The sequence below is a fragment of the Schistocerca gregaria genome, chromosome 2 (genome assembly GCF_023897955.1).
Source record: "Schistocerca gregaria isolate iqSchGreg1 chromosome 2, iqSchGreg1.2, whole genome shotgun sequence".
Classification (NCBI taxonomy): domain Eukaryota; kingdom Metazoa; phylum Arthropoda; class Insecta; order Orthoptera; family Acrididae; genus Schistocerca; species Schistocerca gregaria.
In genome coordinates this window covers 981,783,104-981,803,004 of record NC_064921.1, presented here as the reverse complement: position 1 = coordinate 981,803,004, position 19,901 = coordinate 981,783,104, and the positions used below count along the sequence as shown (strand labels likewise).

At 43.0% G+C, this 19,901-nt stretch overlaps 1 pseudogene; it reads right to left on the bottom strand.

The window, feature by feature from the left end:
* Positions 1 to 271: 271 nt before the first annotated feature.
* LOC126337422 (5S ribosomal RNA) lies at positions 272 to 388 on the bottom strand (annotated as a pseudogene).
* Between the last annotated feature and the right edge of the window lie 19,513 nt (positions 389 to 19,901).

The following is a 19,901-nucleotide window of genomic DNA, read 5'->3' as shown; positions in this document are numbered from 1 at the left end:
CTCACCTTCTAGTAGCCCTACTACACGATCCCGTTCAAACTCAGTGAGGTGCTGATGATGGCGTCTTTGTCACCTTAAAGCACTCCGTCTTCAGGCCACAAGTGGCCCATCGGGACCATCTGACCGCCGTGTCATCCTCAGTTGAGGATGCGGATAGGAGGGGCGTGTGGTCAGTACACCGCTTTGCCGGTCGTTATGATGGTTTTCTTGGCTACTATTCGGTCGATTAGCTCCTCAATTGACATCACGAGGCTAAGTGCACCCCGAAAAATGGCAACAGCGCATGGCGACCTGGATGGTCACCCATCCAAGTGCCGTCACGCCCGACAGCGCTTAACTTCGGTGATCTCACGGGAACCGGTGTATCCACTGCGGCAAGACCGTTTCCTTTGTCACCTTAAAGGCAATTTTGAATTAGATCAACTCACTACGTTCGATCTCAAACGTAACTAACACTCTTTACCGTTGCCTCGATTGTTTGAAAGCAAATCTGATTTGCATCCTCATAGTGGCACCACTAACACTACTCTCCTGCCACTGGCGCAATATTTGTATAGACATCATGTTTCCGATGATTTGTGCTTCTTCTTGGTATTGCGGTTTTTTCCGTCAATAAGAGAAATATTAGATTATTCCTTTCATAAGTCTTACATGTTAAAATAACTGCGAACATTGTTTTCCGGATTGGCCTTAGAATCCAGTTTCTTCAGTTTACTTACAATTTTAGTGTTTTATATCAAGAAAAAATACCATCTTTGGTAATAAACTGCGCTCTTATTTGAGATTTACATTTCAAACATTGCGACTTATCTTGCTGCCGATTAATATTAGTATTTCATCGTTGCACGTATGCATCCAGTTTTCGTTGGTGATATTAGATAAGCGGGGACATAGGATTGTTGCTTCAATAAAGTAACGGAAAGTCATCCTCCAATGCAGTGATTGCTCTAACACCAAACATTATGGAATGAAAAAGCTTTTTCGTACCCAGATTGTGTTATTGCTCTGTGTAACTGCATTTGATTATTGGTATGAGTCCGAGAATGATAGTGCAATAACCATGAGGATTGAGAGAGAGCGAGAGCACCATGAGATTTTCTTCTGAATTATTTGATAGTACCTGTCAGGAATTATTAAACTTCTCTGGTATCAGACTTTTTCTCCGTTGTCCCTATTCGTTCACATTATTAGTAGTGTCAAACTTCTGGCAGATGACGGAGTTATCTGAAATTAAGTTCTAATCTGACAAAGGCAAATCTGTGCAGGCCAGTCCATTACAAGGATGTTATTGTCGTGTAACCACTCCGTCACTGGCCGTGCGTTATGAGCAGGTGCTCGATCGTGTTGAAGGATACAACCGCCATTCACGAACTGCTCTTCAACAGTTGGAATCAAGAAGGTGCTTAAAACATCAATGTAGGCCTGTACTGTGATAGTGTCACGCAAAACAACAAGGAGTGCAAGCCCTTTCCATGAAAAACACGACCAGACTATAACATGACCGCCTCCGAATTTTGCTGTTGTCACTACACACGCTGGCAGATGACGTTCACCGGGCATTCGCCATACCCACGCCCTGCCGTCGGATCTCCACATTGTATGAAGTGATTCGTCACTCCACATAATGTTTTTCCACCGTTCAGTTGTCCAATGTTTACAAAAATGGCTCTGAGCTCTGAGACCCCCCCCCCCCCCCTCTCTAGTACGGAATATTGGGTCCACGCATAGAACGCTCCGCCGCTGCCATGCTCTTCTCAGTGATCTGCAGAGCATAAATGTAGATGTACATGTTGAAGAAACTGGTTGTTAATCTTAGTTTTCATGTTTTGTCTTCCAACAGAAAAGATAAAGAAGAACAATTAAGCAGAAAATTTTCGATATGAAAATTGGACTTGAGAAATGCTGAAGTAGGGTGTAGTAAGTAACGCAACCATCACTTTGACGATTCATGTTGGATAAAAACACCTCTGCAGTTGTATGGTTACTGTATTTCATCAGTGAGACCAGTTTCGTAACGTTTGTTACATCACCAGATGAAGCAAATTACAACATCGTGCTGGAGTACACGTGATATTAAACTTTCGCTCCCCCTACGCCTCCCCCCTTCCTAGAATTTAATGTCAAATGATACTCCAGCATCATGCTGTAACTGACGTTACTTGATGATGTGACTGACATTACGAAATTAATAGTGATTTTGAAGCAAAATATCCATACAGCTGCAACAGTGTTTTTATTCAACATGGAGGTTTTTGGTTGTGGGTCTCCGTTAAACAAAGCTTCGTGTTCAACGACTCCGAAAATTGCTTAGAGCACCACAATGCTTTACGAGACATGGTCCTGTTGGTAGAGATACGCCGTGCTCTTCCCCGACATTTTGAACTGACCTGCCCAGCCAGTTACAGGGGGATGTACAGTTTAACGTGGATTCCGAACCACGGTGAAACTCGAGATTTTTCAAATCAAGAAGTAATAGGCGACAGGATAAAATTAAAACCATATGGTCATTTGTCAAGGAAGTGTCTTGTCAGCAGCACAAGGTTGTCGATATAAAGTCAGTTCTTAGTAAAAATATTTCTGTTACTGATAACCAGATATATGTACAGTATTTAACAATCATTTTCTTAGCACATCTATGACTTTCCGAGTTTGATGTCTGAAATACTCCTCTGTGATACAGACAAGAAGGAGATCGAGTCAATAATTAATACACTGAAGACCAAGGACTCTCATGGTTATGATGGAGTGTCTAGCAGAATATTAAAGTACTCTGCTGCACATGTTGAAACGTACCCTTTAAACAATTATACATGACTGTGCCTAAACTGACACACAATATTTTTAGCGCAACGCAATCTGACTTTCAAACATCCCTACAAAAGAATGGCCCTTACTAACATTAACCTATACCTTTCACAAATCACTTACCTCACCCAAAATCTTCGTTACTCGAACTACTGCAATACAGCGAGCGCCACTACTGCCAGCTAAATAAAAGATTCCAACTACTGAAGGCACTAACTACTGATAGGCATAGTTAGCAAATGAAAGATTTTGATTCAGAACAAACAATGTATTTACCTTACTAGCGTTCAAAAGTCATAATATATATAGCAGCTCATGACATCCAGTCTTACAAGTTTAAAAAATCCGCCATTTCTCTCCCCACATCCACCACTGCTGGCGGCTCACATCCAACTTCTCAATGCTACACGCTGCTAACAGCCAGCTGCCCAAGACTACAATGGCAGAAAACAATGCAAACTAGCCTCAGACTGCACACAGCACAGTCAGTGGTTTTTCATACAGAGCGCTACTTGCCGTTGCCAATAAGAAAACCTAAACAGCCTACTTACAATTTAGCCCTGTATTTAGCCATATTTGTAATTTCTCCTATAGGAATGGTCAGTTTCCTGAGCGATTAAAGTACTCAGTAGTAAAGCCACTTTATAAAAAGGGAGAAAGGAATAATAGATAATTTTAGACCTATTTCTATGCCATGAATGTTTGCAGAAGTTTGAAAAGGCTATGTATGTAAGGATAACTGATCATTTTATATCACACGATTTGCTATAAAGTGTACAGTTCGGCTTTAGAAGTCGTTTAACAACTCAAAATGCTATATTCTCTTTTCTGTGTGAGTTACTGGATGGGTTAAACACAAAGTTTCAAACGCTTGGCATATTTTTTGATTTAACTAAGACATTTGATTGTGTTCATCACAAAATATTGCTCCAGAAGTTGGACCATTATGGAATACGGGGAGTAGCTCACAACTGGTTCAGCTCTTACTTTAGCAACAGGCAGTGTTGATAACGGCTGTGATGTGGGGTCTGAGTGGGGTACTGTCAAGTGGAGGGTGCCCCAGGGATTAGGGTAGGGTCACTCCTGGTCCTTATTTATATTAATGAGATGCCCTCCAGTATTACGGGTAACTCTAAAATATTTCTGTTTGCTTGGTAGTAAAGGATGTTGTGTGCAACATCGGCTCGGTTTCAAATAGTGCAGCACATGACCTCAGTTCATGGCTTGTAGAAAATAAACTAACGCTAAATCACAGTAAGACTCATTTTTACAGTTTCTAACACAAAATTCAAGAAAACCTGACATTTTAATTTCATAGAACGGGTATATTATTAGCGAAACTGAACAGTTAAAATTTGTAGATGTTCAGATAGATAGTAAGTTGTCGTGGAAAGCCCATTTCAGGATCTTGTTCAAAGACTTAATACTGCAATTTTTGCTATTCGAATGGTATCAGAAGTGAGTGATCGTTCGACACGAAAACTAGTCTACTTTGCTTATTTTCATTCGCCTATGTCATATGGTATTATGTTTTGGGGCAACGGTTCCCATTCTAAAAGAATATTTTTGGCTCGGAAAGGGGCGGTTCGAGCAACAAGTGGTGTTGGTTCACGAACCTCTTGTCGACCTCTGTTCACGAGTCTGGGTATTTTGACATTGGCCTCTCAATACGTATTTTTCTTACGGTCGTTTCTTGTTACCAATATTAGTTTATTCCCAAGAATAATCAACTTTCACTCGGTTAATACTCGGCAAAAATGAAACCTGCGTTTGGATCGGACTTCCTTAACTCTGCATCCATTTTTAATAAGCTGCCACTCGAATTCAAAAATCTTTGCAGTAATCCACGCGCTTTCAAATCGAAACTGAAGAGTTTCCTCATGGGTCACTCCTTATATTCTGTCGAGGAGTTCCTTGAAAACTTAAGCTGATTTTTATTATATTGCTGATAGCGTTTACTTAAACTTATGGACCGACTTTTTTAAGGTCCATGAACATTTATTTTTATCTATTATTAGGTTTATGTTGTAATTTTATGTACTGACACGTTCCATGACTTTGGAGATTTGCTCCTCAATTTGGCCCTACGGAACTTGACGAGTGAATAATAAATTATAAAACAAAGAGCAGAGATTGACCGGGGGTCGAACCCAAGACCTTTGAATGTGTAGTGTGCACTGGTGTGCGGACATTTGCCACGCCGCACATTTGCCACGATTTTACCCGCTCCGGAGGGTTGGTTGGGTCCCTTGTTTCCCCCCCCCCCTCCTCCTCCTCCTCATCGCTTACTGAGGCTTTCCGCTGCTTTACTTAACATAGAACCAGAATCTCTTTGGATTTTCCGCCACATTTCTAGAGAAACTTTCGCTGTGGAAACTATTAAATGCATCTCGCCTTGAAATCCGCACCAGATTTCGAGCGTCAGTGAAACTTCGCCAATCTTGGAGATTTTTCTTTCGTCTATATTATACGTGGCTTTTTCGGTGCTCCTGCATGTGCTTTCTGTCGTGTTTTGTGTACCATGGGGGATCAGTTCCGTCTATTATTAATTTATTTGGTATGAATCTCTCGAGTGCTGTTGATACTATTTCTTTGAATTTAGGCCACTTATGGTCTTCACTTACATAGTTTGGAAGGATTGGAGACTGTCCCTTAGAAAGCCGTCAACCGAATTTTTAGCTGCTTTTATAAATAGATATATTTCGCGTTTAGTTTTGGTGAACTTCTTTGTTACGGAACTGAGCCTCGCAACGACTGTGTGTTCACTAATCCCTGTGTCCGTCGTGATGCTCAGGATTATTTGTGGCTGAGAGGTCAAGTGTGTTTTCGTAACCATTTATAATTTGAATGACCTCGTCAACTAATTGTTAAAAATAATTTAAAACAAGCATTTATAACAATTACAGAAGTTGTTTTCTATCTACAATAGGGTCTGAAAATGCATTTCTGTCAAGATACGGAGGGTAGATTGAAGTCACTGTCAACTATAATTGTATGAGTAGAGTACCTATTTGTGATGTAACGCAAGTTTTCTTTGAACTGTTCAGTAACTGTTTCATCTGAGAGCAGGGGTCGGTAAAAAGAGGCACTTATTAATTTATTCCGGTTGTCGAATATAACCTCTGCCTATACTAAGTCACAGGAACTATCTGCTTCAATGTCACTTGTTAGCTGAAACACACATTACATTATTTTTCCTTAAGTTGTGCTTCTTGTTTCTGTTGTAGTGCAGATCATTACAATTACGGCTTTTCCCTCCAAAACCGCCGGCCACGGTGGTCTCTCGGTTCTAGGCGCGCAGTCCGGAACCGTGCGACTGCTACGGTCGCAGGTTCGAATCCTGCATCGGGCATGGATGTGTGTGATGTCCTTAGGTTAGTTAGGTTTAAGTAGTTCTAAGTTCTAGGGGACTAATGACCACAGCAGTTGAGTCCCATAGTGCTCAGAGCCATTTGACCCATTTGACCCCTCCAAAACCTAGGATGCTTTCTCTGTGGCCCTGTAACCACCAGAGCTAAACAATGTCGAACAACAACGTAAGTTAAAAGCATAGCATTCTGTATTACTTCATTTCCTTATTTCTAGCATTTTAAAATTGGATGTCGAAAAGTAATAAATATTTCTATTTCTGAAAAGAAGCTCTGTATTTGGCGAAGATGTCGAAGAAGAAGGTCCCTTACGTACTGGTTGTATGGAGTAAGATGTGGAGACGAAGGTTTGAAAGCGGACAGAAGTAAGAAGGGCGTCCCTTACTTTAGGGATCGCTACCTGGCGAAGGGGCAAGTGTGGCAAATGTCCGGCGTGGCAAATGTCCGGCATTCGTGACACTTCATCACTGAGCGAAAGCGCGTAAAAAGTGCCGGGCTCCCCCAAAACTGAAAACCGGTCGCTTACCTGCTCCCACTGCACTTCCCGTTGCCACTCCGCGGAACTAGTCTCACAACGTTCTGACGACGCCAAACCGCATTTTCTTAAACTCGATTCCCCTCGATCGTTTTAGAGGCGCAGTGGTAGACGTGTTAAACACGGTGTAACGGAAGATACGGCGCGTCAAAGGAATGGCCAGCGCCGCTACCCGGCAGCTCCTTAAAACGCGACCACCTGCTGCTCCTCTCGCCTCCTCTTCCTGGCCCGGACCGGTTCCGGCCAGCGAGGAATGCGCCCGTCTTGGCGCTACCGGTTTCGCGAGCCCGGCGCCTCGCCCGACCTGCCGCGCTGGCCGACTTCACCTGTCGCCGCGAGAGGGCGCGGGCGTCGCCGCTGGAACCGGGAACTAGTCCGGTCTGGTGTAGAGCGCCGATCGCACGCCGGAGGGGAACCGGCGCTCGCTTAATGAAGCGGCCAGCCCGGCCTTCCAGTTCCGCGTGGGGACCGATTCGCCTCGGGACGCGCCGATTATGATGCAAATTCGCGCTACCTGTCTTCCTTAGCGGGACGCGCCGTCTCCGCAGGTGTGGCTCGGTGGACCCGCCGGCCGCAAAAACGTCCCGTAGCCGGATAGAGCGACCCGTACTCCCGGCCCGGGACGCGTCGTTACAACGAATGCTTCGGGCCGTTCCGGTTAAGACCTGCCCGTTGGTCGTCGGCCCTGTGTCACTTTATCCCTGTAACCGTTGGCAACTGGGCTAATCACTACAAACGGGAATTTCTTCTCACACGGAACGAGATCTCGACAGGATATATGTCAAAGCAACGACTTCACAAAGTTCGTCGGCTAACGGTTCTCCGGAAGTTCTAACTAGGGTGGCAGATGCCTGTGTTAAATAAATTTATTCGGAGTACACTACTGGCCATTGAAATTGCTACACGAAGAAGAAATGCTGATGATAAACGGGTATTCATTGGACAAATATATTATACTAGAACTGACATGTGATTACATTTTCACGCAATTTGGGTGCATTGATCCTGAGAAATCAGTACCCAGGACAACCACCTATGGCTGTAATAACGGCTTTGCTAAGCTTGAGCATTGAGTCAAACAGAGCTTGGATGGCGTGTACAGGTACCATACCAGCATCAACACGATACCACAGTTCATCAAGAGTAGTGACTGGCGTATTGTGACGAGCCAGTTGCTCGGCCACCATTGACCAGACGTTTTCAGTTGGTGAGAGATCTGGAGATTGTGCTGGCCAGGGCAGCAGTCGAACATTTTCTGTACCCTGAAAATCCCGTACAGGACCTGCAACATGCGGTCGTGAATTATCCTGTTGAAATGTAGGGTTTCGCAGGGATCGAATGAAGGGTAGAGACACGGGTCGTAACACATCTGAAATGTAACGTCCACTGTTCAAAGTGCCGTCAAAGCGAACAAGAGGTGACCGAGACGAGTAACCAATGGCACGCCGGGTGATACGCCAGTATCGCGAAGACGAATACACGCTTCCAATGTGCGTTCAGCCGGCCGCGGTGGTCTTGCGGTTCTAGGCGCTGCAGTCCGAAACCGCGGGACTGCTACGGTCGCAGGTTCGAATCCTGCCACGGGCATGGATGTGTGTGATGTCCTTAGGTTAGTTAGGTTTAAGTAGTTCTAAGTTCTAGGGGACTGATGACTTAAGATTTTAAGTCCCATAGTGCTCAGAGCCATTTGAACCATTGTGCGTTCACCGCGATGTCGCCAAACACGGATGCGACCCTCATAACGCTGTAAACAGAACCTGGATTCATCAGAAAAAATGACGTTTTGCCTTTCGTGCACCCAGGTTCGTCGTTGAGTACACCATCGCAGGCGCTCATGTCTGTGATGCAGCGTCAAGAGTAACCGCAGCCATGTTCTCCGAGCTGATAGTACATGCTGCTGCAAACGTTGTCGAACTGTTAGTGCAGATGGTTGTTCTCTTGCAAACGTCCCCATCTGTTGGCTCAGGGACCGAGACGTGGCTGCACGATCCATTGCAGCCATGCGGATAAGATGCCTGTCATCTCGACTGCTAGTGATGCGAGGCCGTTGGGATCCAGCACGGCGTTCCGTATTCCCATCTTGAACCCACCGAGTCCATATTCTGCTAACAGTCATTCGATTGCAAATAGGCTGTTTAGGTTTTTTTATTGGTAACGCCACCTCTGTATGAAAATCACTGAAAAGTCGAGGCAACGGTCTTCTGGGACTCTGAAGGGGTTTTATTTATTTATTTATCCGTATGTCTCACATTCAGTTTAAAATTACGGGTATATGACGTTAGTAGCCTACATGTATATTAGAAGGATACAAAACTACGCATAAAATTAACTAAATGTCAATATCGAAGTTCCTAATCCATATAAGAGCAGCATCATTAGCTTTCATGAGGTCGCTCCAAGTCCCTTGATAGGAACGCAAGTGGCAACCATCTCTAATGTGCTTCATTGTCTGTTTCGTATCCCCACAGTCACAAACCGGAGATTCTGTAGCAACCCATTTGTAAACAGAGTCTGTGCATCGTCTATCCCCAGTGCGAGCTCTGTTCAATTTGACTCACAGTTGTCTGTCGAGTTCTGTGCCAGCAGAATCACAGTTATACTTTCGGAACCACTCACTCTCTTCAGTATGTTCAATAAGTTGGCAGTTCTGATCCCACAGGTCTCTCACCCAGGTATTACAGGCATCTAGCTGTTCTGCTTGCCGTAATGCTGAGTTTCTTGAACCCAACCTATTTCGTCGTAGACGTAGTATGTCTTCCTGTATGGGTAATTCCAGGTTCTGCATTATTTCCTAAGCAAGGCCTCGCTTCTACGAGTTACAAGAGGATAGAGTCTGCTCAGCAGAGGAATCCAATAAATCGATGTTGCTCTGATTATCCCAGTTATTAGCGGCATTGTGTGGTTCAACTGGACATCGATCAAGTTAGTGCGGCAGCTGTTTAGCCACACCGAGGCACAATACTCGGCTGCTGAGAAGACCAGTGCAATGGATGATATGCGCAAGGTATCTGCTGAAGCACCCCATGTCATTCCACACAATTTTTGTGTGGTATTGTTACGGGCTTTTATCTTGGGAGCAGTATTTTCAAGATGTTTTCTATCTGAAAGGGAGTGGTCAAGGGTGACGCCAAGGTACTTAGGGTACTTATTATGCCAAAGAGTGTATCCGCTAAGTTTCACTCTGACCTCCGGTTTCTTGTTTGTTGTTCCGATTTCCTCTCCTTGCTCACATTTTCTCCCAAGTAAACACGGAAATATCTATTGTTTATCATGGTGTTGATGACAGTTACAGTTTTTCGGCATCGGATTGCTTTTAGCAATTTCTAAAAAATGGTTCAAATGGCTCTGAGCACTATGGGACTTAACATCTGAGGTCATCAGTCTCCTAGAACTTAGAACTATTTAAACCTAACTAACCTAAGGACATCACAAACATCCTTGCCCGAGGCAGGAGTCGAACCTGCGACCGTAGCGGTCTCGCGGTTCCAAACTGAAGCGCCTAGAACCGCTCGGCCACTCCGGCTGGCCAGCAATTTCTGTATCATACTTCTCTCCATACTGTGTCTTACGGCGCGGTTAGGTCTTCACATTTTCTTGCAAACCAGCCTCTATGATATTTGTTTGGACCACTACCTGTTTGATTTCGTCTCTCATGGTGCAACGATCAACTCTGAAGTGTACTATGCTACCTTCAGGAAACTGAAGAAACGACTTCAGCTTGTTCGTCGCCACAAAATGCTAACGAACTTCTATTTCACCATGACAACGCAAGGCCTCACGCAAGCATGCGCACAAGAGAGGAGCTGACAAAGCTTCTTTGGAATATTCTTCGGCACTTCCTCATCCACTCTGAGGCCTGAATCTCGCACCTTCCGATTTCCAAATGATTGGCCCAATGAAGAATCCACACCGCGTGAAGCAGTTTGTGGATGACGGAAAGGTTACTGATGGAGCAGCGAGGCGTTGGTTCTGACGTCGACGAGTATAGTGGTACCAGGCGAACATACTACCTTCGCAGTAAGGTGGCATAAGGCCATCACATTGACTGGAGATTTTATTGAAAAATAGGGTTTTGTAATCAAAAGAATAGAGGTAATATGGGTACTGGAATCCCGAATAAAACCAATCTACTTTCAGAAAAAAGTGTTTCATTACTTAATGAACGCCACTCGCATCGTTAAGTCAGATGATGCTGAGCACATGCTCCTAATGTTTCAAAGACAGGGAAGGAAATCGGCCGTGCCCTCTCAAAGAAACCATCCAGAAATTTGCCTGGAGCTCTTAAGGGTAATGACGCTAAACCTTAATCGGGTCGGCCGAATGGCGGTCTGAACTGTTGTCCTCCCGAATGCGAATCCAGTGTACTGGCTACTGCGCCACCTCGCTCGGTAGTTGTATGGAGCATATTTTCGTAAGGAAGTGAAATGTGGACAAGAAGTATTTCAGAACAAGAATGGAATAGAAGATTTTGCAATTTTTGTACACGTGTGTTGATAACTGTATGGGTTGATCGAATATTTAATGAGGAGGTACTGAATTAAATTTGGGCAAAAGAAATTTGTGACATGACTAAAAAGATTGTTCATCTGAAAGAACGTACCCTAAGGTATTAACGCGTTGTTACTTTAGACTTTAGCAATCGATGAGGTGGGGGAGGGCGGGGGCGGGGGTAAAAACTGTCGACGGAGACCATGCAGATATGAAGAGGTAGGCGCAGGGTACACTAGTGTGGAAAACTACATTAACGAGGCTTTGGACGGAGGCCTTGACGACAACAAGACAACAACGATAATAAAAACGTCAGCTAATGGCGTATTTGGCAAGAAGTTATTATTACGCTGTCTACTTCATTTATTAATTTCATTAAATGCCCGTACTCCACCCTTACCTCCATTTTCTTCAAATGATAAACGGTTGTGAAACGTCAGGCAACCCGAAATTACTTGAAATCCTCTTCGTTTTTATGGCCATACCCCGTACCTCCACGGGGTCGGCATGTTAGACAGGATTTGGCAATGTTGCTAATAGAGAGTGGATTAGTATGTGTCTGTTTTTATATGAAATTGTTAAAACTTGTTCGAAATGTTAGCGAATCGTGTAAATGAAGCGGGGCAGCCGGCCGCTCTGGAAGAGCGCTTCAGCCCGGAACCGCGCTGTTGCTGCGGTCGCAGGTTCGAATCCTGCCTCGGGCATGGATGTGTCTGATGACCTCAGATGCCAAGTTCCATAGTGCTTAGAGCCGTTTGATTTGAAGAGGGACATGGGTACCAGCACGGTATGCACCTGGTGAGATGTGAGAAACCGCCTAAAAACCACATCCAAACTGCCTGGCACACTCGTCGTTAGTAAGCCGCGAGGACTCTACCTTGTACTGACGTATTTCCCAGAACCTCCGGAAGCGGCCTGGTGAAGCGCGCGGCTACCTGCATGAGCCGCTAAATTACTTGACCTGAATGACTGAATTTTTGAAAAAGAAACACGATGGTTATCGTAGTTCGTATCCGTGACATTTGATTTCAGACGATAATAAAAGAGAATAATAAACCATAACCAGCTACAGTTTTTCAGTTTTTTTTTTATATAAATGCTGATCTGTTTCTTCTATTACACGCCAGCCTCAGGTCAATTAAGAGTTATACACGTCGTTGATGGCCTCTTTTTTCTGATATGAGCTCTCCCACCACAATCTATGTGTTTTTCTTTACAGTATGAAAGAGTATCGCACTGGGAACTACAAAAAAGTGTAATGCATTGCTGCACTATTATTGGTATCCAACAGGTAATATTTTAACGGGCAAATATATATTTTCGTCTTCTCTAAGTTCTACAGAGTATTAATATGTGTAGTTAGGAAAATATTACTTCTTGATCTTTTAATACTGGGATGTTCCCTTTGACGTCACCATGGTCAATATTCTAAGGTTACTTTCACCACTAATACACAAGGTAAATGAAGTTGACCGTAAGATGTTCACCTCTTCCTCTCCTCGTTTCTAACTTTATTCTTTTCAGTGTATTTCGAAGTTGTGTTTCTAGATGTTGTGGAGATACATGGTAGAACGTATCCAGTTGCAAATTACGTATAAACTTAGATTCATGACGTATGAGTGTCAGGAGAGGTACTATTCTCAAGCTGTACACCCATGGATAAAATGGGAAGAACCATGCAGTAAGCATGGAATTTTAGAATAGTATTGCTATTAGCTCGCTTAGTGTGTCACGTAATCACCCTAACAGTACGGTTAAAAAACACAGAGATGTCTACAGCAGTACAGTTTTACTAAAGCAGATTACTATGTCACTACTGTAGCACAGTAATATGAGTTGCATGTTATATAATTCAACACTCGAGCAACAGAACCGACAACAGAAAAACGAAGAAAATGATAACCATTAAAATTACCCCGCAGAAAATCTAGATTTTCCCAATCTGAGGTACATTTAACATTTTCTTGGGCATATTTACCTTCTTTACATTGCTCACAGTCCAGTATTTCTCCTCCTCTGCAGCCTTCATTTTCACGTTCCATTGGTATTTCATACCAGAGACTTTCTGTCCTCTTTTCAGTGGTTCTCTTCTTTTTAAAAACTTTCTCACGCTGTAAGTGTAAAAACTCGATGAAACTGATTTCTTAATTCTACACTGCGATAGCTGGACATCTGCAGACATTACCTGACAGTTATTTCAGTCCATATTTTAACTCTATGCAGAAAGATAATTATACAATTATGCTCTTTTTATCATCACAATACTGCTGCAATAGAATGAATAATCTGACCCCTCTCATCGATGCCAAGTTTTGTTTCCATCCTAAAAACAACTCGTCAGAACGCCCGTAAAAACACTGCTAAGCAATCGCGGAAAGAAAACTTGAAGGATAACATCCTCTCTTTTTATTTTATAACAAAATGCCCACCAGAATTAATTTCTGTTTTGAGATATAGCGGAATGTTATCTTCTGTTAGAATGTATTACGTAATTTATTGCGCTATGATATTTTTTTATTTTTTTTTTCCCTCCTCTTTCCAAATAAAGAAAAATAGGCAGGGACTTACAACACTTCTGTGCCCGAATGATGAAATATAGGTAGTTGCCTAAAGGTCTTGGCCGGGGCAAAAGCCACATATTGACTTCATGAGCCTCAATATGAAAAATAAGCGTTATAAAAATACTGTGACATTTTTTCTGTTAACTCTGCTCGTTATACACGTTTCCATTTCTTACTTTTGCATTAAGGGTTATTTTATTGAAACATTGTCTGCTACAGGACGCAATTTTGAAATGAAGAAAGATGATTTTCTGGTGCGTAATAAGCGGACGGCTTGAAGTAAAATAAAGACCGCTACCATTACTCAAGAACTACTACTTACCACTTTACGCAGAAAATTGCATAGATATTCAGGCTTCATCCCTGGAAATAGTTACCTTCGTTAATGACATCTTTAAATCGAGATTATTTCAGACCTTCCGATTTGTTGAGTAAAGCTGTAAATGTAAATCTAATAACGAATTCAAAAGTTTGTAGCCGGAAGAGATCGTATCAAAGTGTTCTGGCTAGCATCATTTTTGATAATAACTTGATTTTCAAGAAATGTTCGCAATATTTCAGGAACTTCAGATGGAAGATGTCGCAGGAAACTGAAATGTGGCGTCACCTAAAGGCAGAAACATTTTATCACTGAGTTACACGTGGTTACGCTATGTTCACGTATGGCTGACTTGCAGTTTAGGTAAGTGTTTGACTAGAGATCCAAAGATTCAATACTCAGTCGATCAATGATCACTTCCTTAATCTCTGGAAATGACGTGTATATGCGAAAAGTGTCACATTTCACCGTGGATCTGAGTCTATGTTGAAATGTAGTTCCACAGATAACTGAGTGGTTAAGGGGGGGTAGGACGTCAAACGGGCCGACTTGGAGCAGGAGAGGCACCACAGGACATTTTAATTTCCACTGTTTATACTTTTACAAATAAATTCATAAAACTTCGAAAGCATGATCAGGAAGGATTCAAGATTCATGCTCTTAGCAGTGGAAGCTCAAAAACGTAACAAAATCCTTTTTTCACATGTGAAATTTCAACATTTTTTCACTTACTACTGGCTGCATTTGTTGCTATAGGTACACTTTTCTTTCTAAGTAAGAGAGATTCTTCGATGAATTTTGCACAGCTACAAACAATAGTTACATGTGTAGAGTTTATTTTATTTATGAAAAAATTAATGAACTGTTACATTTTAAACTTAATGTCTAGAAAAAATTCAAATTTTGTAGTTAATTATCTCAATTTTTACCACAGTTTTTAATAGGTTTGGAAAATTCTAGTGTTTCATACACCTGTAACTACTGCTTGTATGCTGTGAAAAATTCATCTAAGAATCTCTCTTACTTAGGAAGAAAAGTGTGCCTGCAGAAACAAATGCAGCAAGTGAAAAATTGATGAAATTTCACATGTAAAAAAAATATATTTTACTATGTTTATGAACTTCCACTGCTTTGAGTGTGAGTCCTCAATCCTCCCTGTTCATGCTGACAAAGTTTTAGGAATTTATTTGTAAAAGTATAGACAGTAGAAATTAAAATGGTCTATGGTGCCTCTCCTGCTCCAAGTTGGCCCGTTTGATGTCCTACCTCCCATTAAGTCAATTTAAAAGTCGGAGGAAACCAACTTCGCAAGCTACAGTGCTAGGCCCGGGACCACATAGTTCCATAAGGATACATTTCGTCATGTTAATCCTTTTCAATTAATTAATATCCTGTAATTGTAATCGGTGCAAAATTGTACTCAGCGACTGTTTAGTAAGACCACGGGGAATTTTCACTTACTGACGAAGAGTGGCAATGGGGAAGATACAGGGTGTTTAAAAAATGACCGGTATATTTGAAACGGCAATACAAACTAAACGAGTAGCGATAGAAATACACCGTTTGTTGCAATATGCTTGGGACAACAGTACATTTTCAGGCAGACAAACTTTAGAAATTACAGTAGTTACAATTGTCAACAACAGATGGCGCTGCGGTCTGGGAAACTCTATAGTACGATATTTTCCACATATCCACCATGAGTAGCCATAATATGGTGTAGTCTCTGAATGAAATTACCCGAAACATTTGACAACGTGTCTGGCGGAATGGCTTCACATGCAGATGAGATGTACTGCTTCAGCTGTTCAATTGTTTCTGGATTTTGGCAGTACACCTGGTCTTTCAAGTGTCCCCACAGAAAGAAGTCACAGGGGTTCATGTCTGGCGAATAGGGAGGCCGATCCACGCCGCCTCCTGTCTGTTTCGGATAGCCAAAAGCAATCACACGATCATCGAAGTATTCATTCAGGAAATTAAAGACGTCGGCCGTGCGATGTGGCCGGGCTCCATCTTGCATAAACCACGAGGTGTTCGCAGTGTCGTCTAAGGCAGTTTGTACCGCCACAAATTCACGAAGAATGTCCAGATAGCGTGATGCAGTAATCGTTTCGGATATGAAAATGGGCCAATGATTCCTTTGGAAGAAATGGCGGCCCAGACCACTACTTTTTGAGGATGCAGGGACGATGGGGCTGCAACATGGGGCTTTTCGGTTCCCCATATGCGCCAGTTCTGTTTATTGACGAAGCCGTCCAGGTAAAAATAAGCTTCGTCAGTAAACCAAATGCTGCCCACATGCATATCGCCGTCATCAATCCTGTGCACTATATCGTTAGCGAATGTCTCTCGTGCAGCAATGATAGCGGCGCTGAGGGGTTGTATGGATAGAGGTGTAAACTCTGGCGCATGAGACGATACGTGGACGTTGGCGTCATTTGGACCGCAGCTGCAACACGGCGAACCGAAACCCGAGGCCGCTGTTAGATCACCTGCTGCACTAGCTGCGCGTTGCCCTCTGTGGTTGCCGTACGCGGTCGCCCTACCTGTCCAGCACGTTCATCCGTCACGTTCCCAGTCCGTTGAAATTTTTCAAACAGATCCTTTATTGTATCGCTTTTCGGTCCTTTGGTTACATTAAACCTCCGTTGAAAACTTCGTCTTGTTGCAACAACACTGTGTTCTAGGCGGTGGAATTCCAACACCAGAAAAATCCTCTGTTCTAAGGAAACCATGTTGTCCACAGCACACTTGCACGTTGTGAAGAGCTCACGCTTACAGCAGAAAGACGACGTACAGAATGGCGCACCCACAGACTGCGTTGTCTTCTATATCTTTCACATCACTTGCAGCGCCATCTGTTGTTGAAAATTGTAACTACTGTAATTTAGAAAGTTTGTCCGCCTGAAAATGTACTGTTGTCCCAAGCATATTGCAACAAACGGTGTATTTCTATCGCTGCTCGTTTAGTTTTATTGTCGTTTCAAATATACCGGTCATTTTTGAAACACCCTGTAGATAGATAGATAGATAGAGAGAGAGAGAGAGAGAGAGAGAGAGAATACCCCATCATGCATAGGTCCTAAGTGATAACGGGTTAAAATCTCGAGCTTTGTCAGGTATAAGTAAATATAGTATCATCGACATCTCCGTTGAGTAGCCATAAGATTGTCGAGTAACGAACTGTAAGCATCTTGTGCTAGTATATTCAAACTTGTTGATGCTCAGTATTTCAAGACTTTTCTGCGCTTCCACCGAAAAGTTCAACTGAAACAACTTCAGATACGATTATTCCGTGCCGTAACAAATAGTTCATACTTTCCTATACCCAGGCGACGTTGCAAATTTAAGCAGCAGTCACACCCATGAGCAATAGAAGCATTAACTGCTGTTTCAACTACAGTTATGAAAGACGGGTGGGTAATACTTCGTGCACTGCGAGTGCGACCCGTTGCGGCATCTGCGACACGAGAGACGGCGACCGGAAATTCTGGACTGGGGAATCCAGGACGCTGCCTGTCCCGAGGAGCGCGGGGACCAGCGAGTAGCACGCTAGCTCTGCGGCGGTGGCTGCTGGCCCAGGAAAGTCCGCTCCACACCACGCCAGCAACCGATGCAGCTGCTCTACAACAGAAGACAGCTCCGTTGCCAGGCTAGCTGAATATCACCTGGCTGTGTCTGGATACACTTTCCGAAATGATCAGCATACGTAAGAAACTTTTTTGCACACTATATGTTTCCGGTCATTACTGCACTGCACACACGCGTTTCCTGTTAAACTTCAACAATTTCGAATTAATCTCACTAGAGAGTTCGTGGTAGCTTAACTTATGACGTTTTTCTTAATAACGCCTACAAATGCGCTGATGGGTAAGTTACGGGAATTTCAAGCACAGTCAGTTTTTCCACAAGGTGGTTCAAATGGTTCGAATGGCTCTGAGCACTATGGGACTCAACTGCTAAGGTCATCAGTCCCCTAGGTCTTAGAACTACTTAAACCTACCTAACCTAAGGACATCACTGACGTCCTAGCCCGTGGTAGGATTCTAACCTGCGATCGTAGTGGTCTCGCGGTTCCAGTCTGTAGCGTCTAGAACCGCACGGCCACTCCAGCCGGCATAAAAGAGGGGACAGGCTATTTAAACAATCGTTAGTTTCGAAAGTAAACCCATCAGATTTTGGCCTTCAGCTTTATATATGTGGACCTTGTGAGATTCCTGACTGCATTTTCAAGAGAATGAAAATACTTCTATTGCGCCAGTCATTATTTTATTGTTACCTTTCTTTGATCGGCACTACGCGCTTTGTGAACCCAGTTGTTTTATAGCGTGTCTTCCCGTTCAGTCCTGTTCACCTTGTAGCCGTTTCTGTAGCCATATACACCTTTTGATGGTACGTATCTAACGACGCAACTAGGAGATAGTTTTCACAGAAAATAAATTTCGTTACCTTTACATACTCTATGATACTATACCATGTGGTTTGCTTAGCCGTGACATTTCACACGTGCCAAGACTTCCTAACAATATTTTCATTTAGAGGCAGTACGCAGAGTACGCTCACACATGTTTAGCTGCTGCTCTGATTTTTCTGTTTGTACAGATGCTCAACTAAATAGTTTTAAATGGGACTGAAATTTCTCAACAGCAATTCACAACTCTTGGAAAGAAGAGAGAACAAAAGGAAAACAGTGATGAACCGTTTGCCAGTTTTCTTATGAAACCTTCCGAAAAATTATTACTGCTATTCTAGAAGTTACGATGCTGAAACAGTGCCATATTAGCTCCATCTCCTCGTGAACATCATAGTTATAACTATTAGAATTTAATCACCCGTCCACGTCTATCTCATTAGAGATGGAGAATACACTGTGCAAAGACGGGCCAGAAAATGGGCAGCAGCCTTGTGGAAGGAGAAACTATCCTGGCATTCGTCTACTGTAAAGTAAGGAAACCATTCGAAAGCTAATCCTGGATGACTCAGCGGGTATTCGAACAACGCTCCAGATGAGTACAAATCCTGTGTTTCAACCGCTGACACCAAGACCTCCAGATGTCAGATGCTCGGATCGGTAGCAATGCGATAGAGCATCGACCAAAACTGCGATTTAGTTCGTAGTATGTGTTGTCGTCCAGCAGAACGGGCGTAAAGGTTAATTAAAAGTAACACCATAACTACGAAGCACACCAAAAGCATAACTGTGAATATCTAACATTTGTTGCTTCCGTTTGCAAGTTGGTAGAGCATTAGATCCTTGTACCAAACGTCCCGACTGCCGACAATTTTGTTTTACTGTAGCAGTATTACGAGTGAGAGTGTTGTATGGGAAAACGTGTTTATGACATGTGAGCTGATTGTTTAGGGTTTACAGCAATGTTTTCTTGGCCATCTGCTTTCGCTTCGTTTCTCTGAAAGAAGCAAACTTGTAGAGTGCGTCTGTAGTTTCAAAAAATGGGTCTGAGTACTATGGGACTTAACATCGGAGGTCATCAGTCCCGTAGACTTAGAACTATTTAATCATAACTAACTTAAAGACATCACACACATCCATGCCCGAGGCAGGATTCAAACCTGCGACCTTAGCAGCAGCGCGGTTCTGGACTGAAGGGCCTAGAACCGCTCTTCCACAACAGCTGGCATTTGTAGTTTCACAGAATTCAGAATGAGGACAGAAATATAAAGAAACAATTGTATCACACGAGCAGAAGTTATAGTAATAGTAATAACTAATAGTGTACAAAATAATAAGATCAATAACAAGTGCATAACGTTCAACTACAGAAGCGAAAGCGGACTCCCAAAAGAACATAGCTAAAAAACGCGAA